A 17,656-nucleotide genomic window follows, 5' to 3' on the forward strand; every position below is an offset into this window, starting at 1 on the left:
GGTCCAAGCTTAAGCCCAAACCCTCAATTTGGTGTCGAACAATCCGCAACTATCCAAATAACATAAAAACTAATTAATTTAGGCTCAAAAGTTCACATTCCCAATATTAGAGTGATTACCCAACCCATATTGCAAGATTCCTAAAATTTACCCCCGGGCCCACGTGCTCGGATTCCGAAAATTTATGAAGAAAGTTATTACCCATGACCCAAGGAACATGAATATATGATTGTTACTAAGTTTCATGGTCAAATTCGTGGTAAAAATCTCATTCTTGCCAAACCCTAGGTTTTCCTCTAATCTCATAAATTTCACAAATCTTTTCATGTTAATCTACCCATATTCTAAGTATTTAACTCACATATAGTAGGAATCGCTTACCTCCAAAAGCTTGGTGGAAAACCCCTCTCAAGAAGCTCTAAAATCGCCCAACAATGGAGTGAAATGAATCAAAAATGACTAACACCCGTATTAAATGAAGGCCACTGCCTTCAGCGATTTTCGCACCTGCGGTCTCGCTTTTGCGGACGATTGACGCTCCTGCAGAAATGGGCTGGGCCAGTTGGGGCAGCACTTGCGGACAGGTGACCGCTCCTGCGGAAGAGAAACCGCATCTGCAGAACCTGGGCTCCTCTCTTTGGGCCGCATCTGTGATGCTTCAACCGCACCTGCGAGCTCGCACCTGCGGCTGCCCAACCTCAGGTGCGGTTGTGACACCAACTGGAGCTTCAACTCCTTCTCAAATTTTCAACTTAGTTCAAGCCTCGTCTGATTGACGCTCGGGGCCTTGCCCGAACATACCGACAAGTTTGGAATCATAAAACGGATTCTCTCGAACCCTCGGAACGCCCGAAACAACATTAAAACTACGAATCACACCCTAAAACCAATTGAATCAGACTTATGAACTTCAAGTTCTTCAATCTACTTCCAATGTGCCGAAACGTACTTATACTACTCAGAATGATACCAAATTTTGCGTGCAAGTCTTAAATTGCATTACTGAACTATTTCTGGCCTCGGAATTCCGTTCGGACCTCAATATCACAAATCCCCACTCCAAAACCAAATTTAAAGAACTTCAAAATCCTTAAACAACCAACTTTCACTTTTAGGCGCGAAAACGCTCCCGAATCATCCAAAACCCGATCCGGACATACGCCCAAGTCCGAAATCATCATACAAACTTGTTGGAACCTTCAAATCCCGAATCAGAGGTTGTTTACTCAATATGATGACCGAAGTCAAACTTGGCCTTTTAAGCCAACCTTACGGAACCAAGTGTTCCGATTTCAACCCAAACTCTTCCAATTCCCAAACCAACCATTCCCGCAAGTCGTAAATCAGTAAAAGCAAATACAAGAAGTCTTATTTAGGGGAACGGAGTTCTAGAAAGCAAAACGACCAGTAAGGTCGTTACATTCTCCACCTCTTAAACAAACGTTCGTCCTCGAACGAGTTTAGATTCATACTTGAAGTGCTAAATGAGTGTGGATATCTACTCCGCATTTCCTCGTTGGACTCCCAGGTTACCTCCTTGACTTGTTGGCCCCTCCATTGAACCTTTACCGTGGAAATCCTCTCGGATCTCAACCGGCGATCCTATCTATCAAAAATAGCAATTGGCTCCTAGCTCCTCATAACCGAAGATCTCATCTAGCTGAATAGTGGTGAAGTTTAACACATGTGACAAGTCGGCGTGGTACCTCCGGAGCATAGACACGTGAAAAACTGGATAAACTCCAAATAAGCTGGGGGGGGGGGAGGGTAAAGCAAGCTCATAAGCAACATCCCCAACTCGCCATAACAGCTTGAATGAGCCGATAAACCTAAGGCTCAACTTGCCCTTCTTTCCGAATCTCATAATACCTTTCATCGGCGAGACTTTCAAGAGAACCTTCTTACCAACCATGAATGATACATCCCGCGCCTTCTGATCCGCGTAACTCTTCTGTTTGGAATTTGCTGTGCGAAGTCGCTCCTGGATCAACTTTACCTTTTCCAAGGCATCTTTCACGAAATCTGTACCATATAACTTAGCCTCACCAGGCTCAAACCACCCGATAGGTGAACGACATCGCCGACCATATAAGGCCTCAAATGGAGCCATCTCGATGCTGGACTGATAACTGTTGTTGTAAGCAAACTCGTCCAAAGGCAAGAACTGATCCCACTGCCCTCCAAAGTCAATCACACATGCTCTCAGCATATCCTCTAATATCTGGACCGCATGCTCTGACTACCCGTCGGTCTGTGGGTGAAATGCTGTGCTGAGCTCTACGCGGATCCCCAACTCACTCTGTACGGCTCTCCAGAAATGGGAAGTGAACTGAGGGCCTCTATCTGATATGATGGAAATAGGCACACCGTGCAACCGAACTATCTCCTGAATATAAATTTGGGCCAACCTCTCAGATGTATAGGTAGTCGCAACCAGAATGAAGCATGTCGACTTGGTCATCCTGTCGACAATGACCCAAACTGCATCAAACTTCTGCAAGGTTCGCGGCAACCCAACTACGAAGTCCATAGTAATGTCCTCCCATTTCCACTTAGGTATAGGTATCTGCTGAAGTAGGCCACCTAGTCTCTGGTGCTCATACTTAACTTGCTGGCAATTCAAGCACCTCGCCACATACTCAACTATGTCTTTCTTCATCCGCCGCCACCAATAATGCTGCCTCACAATACATCTTCATAGCACCTGGATGAATAGAATACCGTGAACTATGTGCCTCATCTAGAATCCTCTCCCTCAAGCCATTGACTTTAGGCACACATAGGCGACCCTGTAGTCGCAGAACACCATTCATGGAGGTGTAATGACTCATTCATGGAGGTGTAATGACTTATTTCCTTTTGGGAATCGGGTATTACGTTTTGAAGAGTCACCACCTAACGATTTTAAAGGTGCGTTAGGGCACCTACAGGGTTCATCTACAATTACATTTGATAACCCGAGATAGGGTAAGGGCTTGAAATTATCCTAAAGGGAAGGTGTTAGGCACCCCTCAGGATCCACTAGTGTGGTTCCCGGCCAGAAAGTTTTTTGTGAATTTGTGCAATTAGCAAGTAGATAAGTAAGGATCACATAGCAGGGGATTTAGGTAGAAATACACAAGCGTTTGAAAAGCGATTAATAAAAGCAAGGTTTTGAGAAGAGTTATAATCTAAGCATGCTTATGAGTGTAGAGAGGTCCTAGGTTTGTCTGTAATATGGATCACATCAGTATAATACCCGGTAATCACTCCTTAGAAAGGGGCTATGCGTGGCATTAGCGCACCGGTCATCATATCCATATCTACCCTTTCCTACCCGTGAAGGTAATTAAAGCGAGGTTTGGTCTCGATTCTTATTGCATGCTCTTACCCGTCCTTTCCTATCAGTCCCGGAGGTTAGGACTCCTATCCTATAAGAAGGAGGTTCTAGGCAGACCCTCAGGTTTAAAGGCAAAATACTAAGGCGACATACAAAATAGGTAGGACTGTATTTAAAAGGGGAAAAACATAGAAAATGAATAGGAGGTTCAGATATACCTCCCCAGATAATGCACATAGGCAGCATGACTTATACACAATTAAGGTCTGAATTTAAAATCTTAAAGCAGGGTGTTTGAGTGATAACATCAGAACCAAATTTATCACATGACTCAGGAAAGAAGTCCGAATCAGGTTTGCTTACTGATTTTAACAGTTGATAGTTAAACAAAGGCAGTTCCAATTAAGGGTATTACCTAAGGCTTGCCTAGGCGTAAAGAAATATGCAGTAGTTATTCAGAATTGTTGAGACAGTTGGAGATTATTTTACCCTAAGAGCATGCTGTTCTAGTTGTAGAGATTGTTGTAAAAACATCACAGTATGGAAATTATTACTTTACTACCTTTTTCATGAGTTGATAATTAACTAGGTGTTTTTAAGCAAAATGCAAACACGATCCTAGAACATGTTTTCTAATATGCACAAGCAGATGACAGAATTCTTAAGGCATGGTTGCTAGATGAAAGAGTTGCAGAATTATTAAGGAACAACTTCATGAGTAACAGTTTTTTGTTTCATTTATTCGTCCTAGAAGCAGGATTTCTAAGTGATGGATACGAAGCATGGGTTAATGAATGAGATGCTGAAGCAGGAAGCATGAATCCTAAGAACATGGTTTCTAATGCATTGTATGAATTCTAAACATGATTTCTATTGCACAACTTGGAATATAAACCTAATAACATGCTTTCTACCCTTTAACAACTATAGCATGCATATTCTCCCATCCCTTTTCACTAGCCACCCCAGTACTTGTTTACAAATTATTACAGACCATGTGATTGAATTACATAAACAGAAATGAAAAATAAGAGGTTACAACTATAGGAAGCCTGATTCTGACTTCCTCTCTGAGTTACGTAATAAACCACCTCAAATGCTAATATTGTTCCAGCTTTCCCTCATATCTGGGTGTGTCAGAGTTCCCTAAGGACCTCAACGGGTCCCGGGCAGTGCTCACACCCAGATTTTATGGCTAAGATAGAGTAAATACAGTACGGAAAAAGGCCAACTTTCATGCATCCAAGTTCAGAGGGAGCTCAAGGGTCCCAAAGCAAGGCTCACACAAAAGGGGCAGAACCTAATAACCTAAGAGTATAGTGAAAGTGCTTGACATAGACTCAAAGGAGCAGAGTTGGAAAACAATCTTGAAAACAGCATGTTCGAAATAAGTTTGCAAAAACAGCAAAAGGATTGCTTAGTGAAAAACAGTTTTTTGAAAGGGAAAGGGGATAGGGGCAACAACAACACATGCAGAATAGGTTCAAATAGCAGTACAGTTTCAGGAGTTTCAACCAGGGAATTAGGGGTTGGGGACACAGAGGGTCCAAATTAAAACACATAATTAGTCATGAATCAAGTACATTAGGAGACATGCTCGTCGAAGGACATAACAGGAACAAGTAAACATACTAATTACATTTGAACAAAAGAGGGCAGAATTTTAAGCATGCTGAGTAAAGCAGTAAATAAAAGTGCAACAACATGAGTCATTAAGTCATTGCAGAAAGAGACAATGATTGACAACAAGGGAACACATAGGTCTGAGTTTCAGAATTTAAACTAGGGACATACCAGTTGAAGAAGCAAAGTGCAGGAAAAGAAAAGTAAAGCAATCAGAATTCCACAGTCTAGCCTTGGCTTTCAGCCGGCCAGACAAAGCAGTAGCACAAGTAGTAGAGAAAGAAAGAGAGTTTGAATGTGTAAGTGTGTGTTTTGAACTTAGTTGTTCGTGTCTTGTTAATGAAAACATTAGGGTACTTATAGCTTTAACACAAATATGGAAATAATCACAATCAGAATCAATTAATACAAGTACTTCCCCTTAATCAAGGAGTTACAGCCCAAACGGATACTACAGGGATAATTAAGGAAAGAGAATCAGTTTGAGAAAGATTGATTTTACCATATAAGGGCTAGTAAAAAGTATAGAGTAAATAATTGAGTCTAAGTACAAAATATAATTAATTTTGAGAAAGGATTCAGCAAGGTAAAACATCACAGTAAATAAAGGGAATCAATCAATTTAAACAAAACGAGTGAAACCAGGGGTTTATAAGAAAATATTTGCAATTAGTCGTGACTTGAGGAAATCAAGATCAATCAAGAAAGAATCATGATTCTGCACTTCGCCATATAAATAGAGAAGAAGAATGAACATGCAAGGCTAAACATATTGGCAAAAGAAGCAACCATGTAAACATACAGCAGTAACAGGAGTAGGCTAGGGATCAGTAGTAAAAGAACCTACTCGAAGCATAGTAGTCAACAAAGTCAAGCAGTCTTATAGAACCAGAAATGAAGGAAAAAGTCTAACACACAGCAACAGGTAAAGGAGATCTTTTTTTTTTTTAAAAAACTCTCAGTAATAGGTGAGAAGAGTTTTAGGAAATTAGGGTTTTAACAATAGTTGAGTAAAAGAAAAATGGTACAGGACTCTGAATCGGTCAAGGCAAACAAAGGAAAAGGATCTAACCACAAAGAACCCAATCAAAATAGGCATATAAACAAATAAACAAAGACAGTTTCAGAACCCCGGATAGAACCAAAACACTTAGGGTTTTCAACACGATGAACCAGGTAAAAGAAAAAACATAAGCAAACCGTTTAAACATAGTAAAATCATAAGACAATACTAAAAATCAGAAGAAAAGTCTTTTAAAAGAGGTTAAGAATACCCTAATCTTTGAAGACGAAGAGCCACTTTGAAAAATCGGAAAAACCTTTGAGAAAACACCAGGAGGTTTATGACATACACAGATCTAAGACAGATCTTAAAGAAAATCGAAGGTCTTTAAGGCTAGGATTTTGGAGAACCCAGAAAAAGTAAGAAAACTTCGAAAAGTTACCGATCTAGCCGGAAAAGCTATGGATCTGACTCGAAAGGCTAGGGATGGCCGAGAAAAGACAATGGATAGAAGTTAAGCAAGGACTGGACCAGATCTCTTCGAGATCTGTCCATGAAATCACAAAAGTGGGCCACCAGGAGACATAGGAGACCGGTATACGACTCAAATAGCCATGGGAGTCCATGGATTGAGTGGGGATTGAAGGGGATTAGGGTGGCGGTGGTTAGGGTTAGCTTTAGGTTTCAGAGAGAATTGGAGAGGAGAGGGGATTCAAGGGCAGCGGACTGGTGAGAAATCATTTAGGTTAGGGGGTCGTTTGGGTTTAAAAATGGTAAGGGTAATTGGGACCGTTGATCTGGGAGATCAACGGTCGAGATGAGAGTGGGTAGGTGGGTCGGGTTATAAAATTGGGTTTGGGCTTGGTCCGGTGGGTATAATTGGGTTGGGAATTGGGGTTTGATTTAGGCTATAATTGAAATACAAAAGGGGCTGTTATTTAAATAGCCAGTTTTCCCTTTTTAATTTATATAAAAAAAATAGCAAATAGTTTCTGAAAATAAATTTAAAGTAATAATGTGTTTTATAATACATAATTAACAATTTTAAAATGTAGGATCCAATTTTATGAGTATAAAACATAATTAAACCTTAAAATGGCTAATATTGCAATTATGTGCAATTTAGCTTTAAAAAATACTAAATATAATCGTAAAAATATGTAAAAATTACCTTAGCCATATTTTGGCATAAATATTAAATTCCAATAGAATAATTCTCAAGATAATCGTCTTGGAAATAATTATTGGGGATTTTATGGATAAAAAGGGGAAAATAATTTAATTTAAGCCTTTAAAAGTTAGGGAAAAAATAGTAAAACACTTGGACATGCTTATTTATGCATATATGCTATTTTGAAGGTGTTTTGCATATTTAAAATATATAGAAAAAAATTGGGTATCAACAGCGATGATCAGTATAAACCTCACATGATACCCAATATAGATAATGCCTCCATATCTTAAGAGCAGGAACAATCGCTGCTAACTCTAGATTGTGCACAAGGTAATTCTTCTCATGAATCTTCAACTGACGTGAAGCATATGCAATAACCCATCCCTCCTGCATAAATACACAACCCAAACCAACGCGTGAAGCGTCAAAATATACAGTATACATCCCCAAACCGGAAGGCAACACTAGAACCGGTGCTGTAGTCAAAGCTGTCTTGAGCTTCTGAAAGCTCGCCTCACAATCATCGGACCAACAAAAAGGAGCACCCTTCTGGGTCAACCTAGTCAAAGGTGTTGCAATGGATGAAAAACCCTGCACAAATCGGTGATAATAACTTGCTAGCCCTAGGAAACTCCTGATCTTAGTCACCAAAGTGGGACGTGGCCAACTCTGAACTGCCTCAATCTTCTTGGGATCCACCTTAATACCCTCTCATGATACAACATACCCCATGAATGCCACAGACTCTAATGCTTCTGTTCCCTCAATGTCTGAAGCACCACTCTCAAATGCTGCTCGTGCTCCCCCAGGCTGCGTGAGTAAATCAAGATGTCATCAATTAAGATAATGATAAGAGAATCAATATAGGGACTGAACACCTGGTTCATAAAATTCATAAACACCGTTGGGGAATTAGTCAAGCCGAAAGACATCACCAGGAACTCAAAATTGCCATATCTAGTATGGAAGGCAGTCTTCGGAACATCTGAGTCCCGAATCTTCGACTGATGGTACCCCAATCTCAAGTCGATCTTAGAAAACAACCTAGCACCCTGCAACTGGTCAAACAAATCATCAATGCACTACAACGGGTACTTGTTTTTTATGGTAACTTTGTTCAATTAGCGGTAATCAATGCACATCCGTATAGTCCCATCTTTCTTCTTCACAAATAACACTGGTGCACCCCAAGGTGATGCACTTGGTCTTACAAACCCCTTTGCTAATAATTCCACAAGCTGCTCTTTCAACTCTTTTGGAGTCATATGGTACGGCGGAATAGATATAGGCTGAGTGCCTGGAGCCAAATCAATACAGAAATCAATATCACGATCCGGTGGCATGCCTAAAAGGTCAGAAGGAAACACATAGGCAAATTCCCGGACTACTGGCACTAAATCAATAATCGGAGACTCTGCGGTGGTATCCCGAACATAAGCTAGATAAGCCAAACAACCCTTCTCGACCATATGTCGATCCTTCAGAAAAGAGATAACCCGACTAAATGTACTAACTAAGGAACCCTTCCACTCCAACCTCGGCAACTCTGGCATCGCTAAAGTAACAGTCTTGGCGCGGCAATCTAGGATGGCGTGATATGGGGATAACTAGTCCATGCCTAGGATGACCTAAAAGTTGGTCATATCAAGTAACATGAGATCCGCTCTAGTCTCAAAACCACAGAATGTGACCACACAGGACCGATAGACCCGATCCACAACCATAGAATCGCCCACAGGAGTGGACACATAAATAGGAGTACCCAAAGACTCACGAGGAATATCCAAAAAATGAGCAAACAGATATGATACATACGAATAGGTAGACCCTGGATCAAATAGTACCGAAGCATCCCTACCGCAGACGGAAATAATACTTGTGATAATGGCATCTGAGGCCAATACATCTGGACAGCTGGAAAAGCATAGAATCTGGCTGGAGCACCGGCTGGCTGACCTCCACCTGACTGAACAGTAGCTGGCTGACCTCCCCCTTCCTGGCCTCCACCTCTAGGACGGTCACTACCAGTCTGCCCTCCGCCTCTAGGCGGCCGGGTAGCCGGTGCTGTAATCATGGGTTGCTGACCCTACTGCACTGCCCTGCTCCAAAATATGGGGTAGTATCTCCTCCTATGACCGAGATCTCAACACTCAAAACAGCCCCTCGGTGCGGTGACCTGCTGCCCTGATATCTGACCCTGATGGCCTGTAGACCCACTGGAAGAAACCTGAATAGCTGGTGGGCGGTATGAACTCTCCAGTATAGCACTAAAATAGGAGCTGAAAGAACCCTGGTGAACCACTGGAAGAACCCCGGATGGCTGGTGGGCGGTAAGAACTTCTGGTATGGCACTGAAATAGGGGCGCGCTGGAGCACCTCGAGAAGGTGGTGGGATGCATATGGGGGCCTGCTAGGTTGACCCCTCCCAAACTGACATCTGCCCTTAGCCGGGGCACCTCTAAACTCTCCAGAGAAACGGGCCCTCTTGTCCTGCTGTACCTGCTCTCTACCCCTCTGACGGTAGCCCTCAATCCATCGAGCAATCTCCACTACAAGCTGATAAGAAGTCCCCATCTCAACCTCTCGGTCCATGTTGGCTTTAATACTGGAGTGCGACCCCGCAACAAATCTTCGCACTCTCTCTGCGTCAGTAGAAAGTATCATGAGTGCATGGTGAGATACTCAAAAAACCTCGCCTCATAGTCGGTCACTGACATTTGACCCTGCTCAAGCAGCTCAAATTGATACTGCAACTCTTCCCTCTTGGAGGGTGGAATATACCTATCCAAGAAAAGCTATATGAACTGGCCCCAAGTAATGGGAGGGTAACCCGCTGATCTGCCAAGAACATAAGACTGCCACTATCTACGGGACCTGCCCTCCAGCTGGAAAGTAGTAAAGTCAACCCCATGAGACTCCAATATCCTCATGTTATGCAGTCAGTCCCTGCACCAATCAATGAAATCCTGGGCATCCTTATGACGCTCACCTCCGAAGATAGGAGGGTGCAACCTAGTCCATCTGTACAATAACTTCTGTAGATCGTCGTCCGTAGCTGGTCTGGGCTCAGATGCCACTGCTGCAACTAGCTGGGCCACATCCGCGGGTAGCGTAGGGGTCCATGCTCCCCTCCCACCTGAGATGTGGCTGGGTCTGCTGGAAATAGACCAGCCTGGGTCATTGAATCCACGAACCGCAGCATATGGCTCGTGACCTCCTGAAAGCCCGACGCTGTCATGAAATCCACCGGGGTAGGCTCTACTGCGGGCACCTTGCCCTGCTCCTCAGAAATAGGATCCCCTGTTGGATCCGTTAGTGGTGCAACTAGGGCAGCTCTGGGACACCCTCGTCCCCTACCTCAGGTCGGTGCCCTCCCCTGGCCTCTGACTCTGCCTCTAGAAACGGGGGGAGCAGCTCCTCTCAGGTCAGGAACGTCAGCCACACGCGTCCTCACCATCTGTGAGAGAATAGAAGAACGAAATTTAGTATACCATCAACTGCACGATAGAAGATGAATAAGGAGTAGTTTCCTAACGCCCTATAGGCTCTCGAAGATAAGTACAGACGTCTCTGTACCGATCCGCAAGAATCAATTAGGCCTGCCCATCACTTGTGAGATCTACGTGAACCTAGTGCATTGATACCATGTTTTCACAACCCAAATTTCATTATAGGTCGTTATCGCGCCCAACACCGTTGTTAGGCAAGCCAACACTGATCAAATAGTGAGTTCTCATTTACTTTATTAAACAATCCCAACATTTGCTTAACAAAAATTTAAAACATCCGATAAATAACGAATTCTTGAGGCAACTAAAACGGAAATAACTAAAGGAAATCATAATTATAGGAATACAACCCAAAATCAAGTTTACTAATAAGTGCCAAGGATCTAGTGTCACAAGTGTGAGGGCAACTAGTAGAATATACAAAGAAGACTACCCTGCTGTCTGAAATAAGTAGACAGGTACAAGAAAAAGAGAAACTCTGGTATGCTGCTGAACGGCTTGGGTGGGGGCTGCTCACCGTAAGTCTTTGTCCGAATCAAGTATGTGCGCCTGGCGGATAACTAGATGCACCTGCCTCAGATCCTATACAATTAAGTACAGAAGCGTAGTACGAGTACATAAACAATATGTACCCAGTAAGTATCCAGTCTAACCTCGAAGAAGTAGCGACGAGGGGTCGACTTGACACTTACTAGGGCAAATCATAATATAATTTAAGTGTTACGCTAAGCATGAACAGCATGAACAACAATGACAGTTTAAGAACAAGGAGAGGTAAGATATTCTTTCATAAACAACATGTTAATTTCAGTCATGTCATGTAACAACTTACATTTCAAAGCATTTAAGTAGTATAAATCACGGGGAGTTCCAAATAAATAACCGGCGCAAATTATGTCGTGGTCATACGGCTTGATCCAACAAAATATTAAACTGTGCGCTTCCAGAGGGTCGAATGGTGCGAACCATAGATGCATCTATTTACTACCGAGGTGCTCGGCCCGATCCACAAATAACTAAAGAAAACACACATTTGCCCATTTACAGTCAAGATTTCCTACAAATTCTTAAGTAAGTGAGTATAACCGTCTATATTTGTTTTACCAATTTCCAGCATGTCAAAAGTGATTATGATAACAATTAAGGACACAAGCATTTCACGTATAGCATGATACGGGTCCTAAACTACCCGGACAATTAGCATAATAGTAGCTACGTACGGACTCTTGTCACCACGTACGTACGTAGCCCCCACAGATAGGTAAATACAATTAGTTAATTTACCTATGGGTTTAATTCCCTCTTACAAGGTTAGAAAGGGGACTTACCTCACTTCAAGGTCTACTTTCCGGTCCAAGCTTAAGCCCAAACCCTCATTTTGGTGTCGAACAATCCGCAACTATCCAAATAACGTAAAAACTAATCAATATAGGCTCAAAAGTTCATATTCCCACTATTAGAGTGATTACCCAACCCATATTGCAAGATTCCTAATTTTTACCCCTGGGCCCACGTGCTGGGATTCCGGAAATTTTCAAAGAAAGTTGTTACCCATGACCCAAGGAGCATAAATATATGATTGTTACTAAGTTTCATGGTCAAATTCGTGGTAAAAATCTCATTCTTGCCAAACCCTAGGTTTTCCTCCTATCCCATAAATTTCACAAATCTTTACATGTTAATCTACCCATAATCTAAGTATTTAACTCACATATAGTAGTAATTATTTACCTCCAAAAGCTTGGTGGAAAACCCCTCTCAAGAATCTCTAAAATCGCCAAACAATGGAGTGAAATGAGTAAAAAATGGCTAACTCCCGTATTAAATGAAGGCCACTGCCTTCAGCGATTTCCGCACCTGCGGTGCGTTGACCGCATCTGCGGTCTCGCTTCTGCGGACGATTGACCGCTTCTGCGGAAATGGGCTAGGCTAGTTGGGGCCGCACTTGCGGACAGGTGACCGCTCCTGCGGTTCCGGTTCTGCGGAAGAGGAGCCGCATTTGCAGAACCTCAATGTCTGAAGCACCACCCTCAAATGCTGTTCCCTCAATGTCTGAAACTGAATAGTGCTGAAGTCTAACACATGTGATAAGTCGGTGTGGTACCTCCGGAAGATAGACACGTGAAAAACCGGATGAATTCCCAATAAGCTGGGGGTAAAGCAAGCTCATAAGCAACCTCCCAACTCGCCGCAACACCTCGAATGAGCCTATAAACCTAGGGCTCAACTTGCCCTTCTTTCCGAATCTCATAATACCCTTCATCAGCGAGACTTTCAAGAGAACCTTCTCGCCAACCATGAATGATACATCCCGCGCCTTCTAATCTGCGTAACTCTTCTGTTTGGACGGTGCTGTGCGAAGTCGCTCCTGGATCAACTTTACCTTTTCCAAGGCATCTTTCACCAAATCTGTACCATATAACTTAGCCTCACCAGGCTCAAAACACCCGATAGGAGAACGACATCGACGATCATATAAGGCTTCAAATGGAGCCATCTCGATGCTGGACTGATAACTGTTGTTGTAACCAAACTCGGCCAAAAGCAAGAACTGATCCCACTGCCCTCCAAAGTCAGTCACATATGCTCTTAGTATATCCTCCAATATCTGAACTGCCGCTCCGACTACCCGTCGGTTTGTAGGTGAAATGCTGTGCTGAGGTCTACGCGGGTCCCCAACTCACTCTATACGACTCTCCAGAAATGGGAAGTGAACTGAGGGCCTCTATCTGATATGATGGACATAGGCAAACCATGCAACCGAACTATCTTCAGAATATAAATCTAGGCCAACCTCTCTGAAGTATAGGTAGTCATAACCGGAATGATGCATGCCGACTTGGTCAACCTGTCGGCAACGACCCAAACTGCATCAAACTTCCGCAAGGTCTGCGGCAACCCAACTACGAAGTCCATAGTAATGCGCTCCCATTTCCACTTAGGTATAGGCATCTGCTGCAGTAAGCCACCTGGTCTCCGGTGCTCATACTTAACCTACTGGCAATTCAAGCACCTAGCCACATACTCAACTACGTCTTTTTTTCATCCGCCGCCACCAATAATGCTACCTTACAATACATATTCATAGCACCTGCATGAATAGAATACCGTGAACTGTATGCCTCCTCTAGAATCCTCTCCCTCAAGCCATTGACATTAGGAAGGCAACCCTGTAGTCGCAGAACACCATCCTCGCCAATAGAAACCTCCTTGGTACTACCCTGTAGTACCGTCTCTCTGAGAACTGCCAGATGCGGATCATCAAACTGTCGAGCCTTGATCAGCCCCAATAATAAGACTGGGCAACAACACACGCAAGAACTCGACTGGACTCTGAAATATCCAACCTCACTAGTCTGTTAGCCAAGGACTGAATGTCCAAAGCTAGTGGCCTCTCCTCTGCTGAAATGAATGCCAAGCTACCCATACTCTCTGCTTTCCTACTTAAGGAATCTGCGACCACATTTGCCTTGCCCGGATGATAAAGAATGGTGATGTCATAATCCTTCAGAATCTCAAGCCATCTATGCTGCCTCAAATTGAGATCCCTCTGCTTGAACAACTGCTACAAGCTGCGATGATCAGTATAAACCTCACATGACACCCCATATAGATAATGCCTCCATATCTTAAGAGCATGAACAATCGCTGCTAACTCTAGATCGTGCACAAGGTAATTCTTCTCATGAATCTTCAACTGGCGTGAAGCATATACAATAACTCGCCCCTCCTGCATCAATACACAATCGAAACCAACGCATGAAGCATCGCAATATACAGTATACATCCCCAAACCTGAACCGGTGCTGTAGTCAAAGCTATCTTGAGCTTTTGAAAGCTTGCCTCACAATCTTCGGACCAACGGAAAGGAGCACCCTTTTGGGTCAACCTAGTCAAAGGTGTTGCAATGGATGAAAAGCCCTACACAAATCGGTGATAATAACTTGCTAGCCCTAGGAAACTCCTGATCTCAATCACCAAAGTGGGACGTTGCCAACTCTGAACTGCCTCAATCTTCTTGGGATCTACCTTAATACCCTCTTATGATACAACATTCCCCATGAATGCCACTGACTCTAGCCAAAACTCACACTTGGAGAACATAGCGTATAGCTTTTGTTCCCTCAATGTCTGAAGCGCCACGCTCAAATGCTGCTCGTGCCCCCCCCCCCAGGCTGCGTGAATAAATCAAGATGTCATCAATAAAGATGATGACAAAAGAATCAATATAAGGCCTGAACACCCGGTTTATCAAATCCATAAACGTCATTGGGGCATTAGTCAAGCCGAAAGACATTACCAGGAACTCAAAATGACCATATCTAGTATGGAAGGTAGTCTTCGGAACATCTGAGTCCCGAATCTTCGACTGATGGTACCCCCATCTCAAGTCGATCTTAGAAAACACCCTAGCACCCTGAAACTGGTCAAACAAATCATCAATGCGCGACAACAGATACTTGTTTTTTATGGTAACTTTGTTCAATTGGCGGTAATCAATGCACATCCGTATAGTCCATCTTTCTTCTTCACAAATAACACTGGTGCACCCCAAGGTGATACACTTGGTCTCACAAACCCTTTTACTAATAATTCCTCAAGCTTCTCTTTCAACTCTTTCAACTCTTTTGGAGCTATATGGTACGGTAGAATAGATATAGGTTGAGTGCCTGGAGCCAAATCAATATAGAAATCAATATCACGATCTGGTGGCATGCCTAGAAGGTCAGAAGGAAAGACATCTGCAAATTCCAGGACTAGTGGCACTGAATCAATTGTCGAAGACTCTGCGGAGGTGTCTCGAACATAAGCTAGATAAGCCAAACAACCCTTCTCGACCATATGTCGATTCTTCAGAAAAGAGATAACCCGACTAAATGTACACGCTAAGGAACCCTTCCACTCCAACCTTGGCAACTCTGGCATCACTAAAGTAACAGCCTTGGCACGGCAATCTAGGATGGCTTAATATGGGGATAACTAGTCCATGCCTAGGATGACCTCAAAGTTGGTCATATAAATTAACAGGAGATCCGCTCTAGTCTCGAAACCACATAATGTGACCACACAGGGCCGATAGATCCGATCCACAACCATAGAATCGCCCACAAGAGTGGACACATAAACAAGAGTACCCAAAGACTCACGAGGAATATCTAGAAAATGAGCAAACAGATATGATACATACGAATAGGTAGACCCTAGATCAAATAGTACCAAAGCATCCCTGCCGCAGACATGAATAATACTTGTGATAACGGCGTCTGAGGCTAATGCATCTGGTTTGGCCGAAAAACATAGAATCTGGCAGGAGCACCGGCTGGCTGGCCTCCACCTGACTGAACAGTAGCTGGCTGACCTCCCACTTCCTGGCCTCCACCTCTAGGACAGCCCCTACCAGTCTGCCCTCTGCCTCTGGGCGGCTGGGTAGCCGGTGCTGTATTCATGGGCTGCTGACCCTGCTGCACTGCCTTACCGTGAAGTATGGGGCAGTATCTCCTCATATGACCAAGATCTCCACACTCGAAACAGCCCCTCGGTGCGGTGACCTGCTGCCCTGATGTTTGACCCTGATGGCCTGTAGACCCATTGGAAGAAACCTGAATAGCTGGTGGGCTGTATGAACTCTCCAGTATATCACTAAAATTAGAGATGGAAGAACCCTGGTGACTTGAGTATCCACTGGAAGAACCCTGGATGGATGTTGGGAGGTAAGAACTCTCTGGTATGGCACTGAAATAGGGGCGCGCTGGAGCACCTCGAGGAGGTGGTGGTGCTGAATATGAGGGCCTGCTAGGCTGACCCCTCCCAAACTGACATCTTCCCCTAGCCGGGGCACCTCTAAACTCTCCAGAGAAACGGTCCCTCTTGTCCTGCTGTACCTACTCTCTACCCCTCTGACGGTAGTCCTCAATCTCCGAGGAATCTCCACTACCAGCTGATAAGAAGTCCCCATCTCAACCTCTCGGTCCTTGTTGGCTCTAATACCGGAGTGCAACCCCGCAACAAATCTCTGCACTCTCTCTACATCAGTAGGAAGTATCATGAGTGCATGGTGAGATAACTTAGAAAACCTCGCCTCATAGTCGGTCACTAACATTTGACCCTGCTCAAATTGATACTGCAACTTTCCCTCGTTGAGGGTGAAATATACCTATCTAAGAAAAGCTATATGAACTGGCCCCAAGTAATGGGAGGGTAACCCACTGGTCTGCAAAGAACATAAGACTGCCACCATCTACGGGCCCTACCCTCCAGCTGGAAAGTAGTGAAGTCAACCCTATGAGTCTCCAATATCCTCATGTTGTGCAGTCTGCCTCTGCACCAATCAATGAAATCCTAGGCATCCTTATGACGTTCATCTCCAAAGATGGGAGGGTGCAACCTAGTCCATCTGTCCAATAACTTCTGCGGATCATTGTCCGCAGCTAGTGTGGGATCAGGTGCCACTGCTACTACTAGCTGGGCCTCATCCGCGGGAAGTGTACCCGGAGCTTGATACACCGCAGCTGCATATCCAGGAGCCTGAGCAGTAGGGATCTATGCTCCCCTCCCACCTGAGATATGGCTGGGTCTGCTGGAAATAGACCAGCCTGGGTCATAGAATCCATGAACCGCAGCATACGGCCCATGACCTCCTGAAAGCTCGGCGTTGTCATGAAATCCACCGGGGAAGGCTCTGCTGCGGGCACCTCGCCCTACTCCTCAGAAATAGGATCCCCTGCTAGATCCGCTAGTGGTGCAACTGGGGCAGCTCTGGGACGCCCTCGTCCCCTTTCTCAGGCTGGTGCCCTCCTCCAGCCTCTACCTTGGCCTCTAGTAACTGGGGGAGCAGGTCCTCCCGGGTCAGGAACGTCAGCCGCACACGTCCTCACCATCTGTGAGAGAATAGAAGAAGTAAATTTAGTATACCATCAACTGCACGATATAAGATGAATAAAGAGTAGTTTCCTAACACCCTATAGCCTCTCGAAGATAATTACAGACGTCTTTGTATCGATCCGCAAGACTCTATTAGTCCTGCCCAT

This window comes from Nicotiana attenuata, chromosome 4, assembly GCF_001879085.1.
Source record: "Nicotiana attenuata strain UT chromosome 4, NIATTr2, whole genome shotgun sequence".
Classification (NCBI taxonomy): domain Eukaryota; kingdom Viridiplantae; phylum Streptophyta; class Magnoliopsida; order Solanales; family Solanaceae; genus Nicotiana; species Nicotiana attenuata.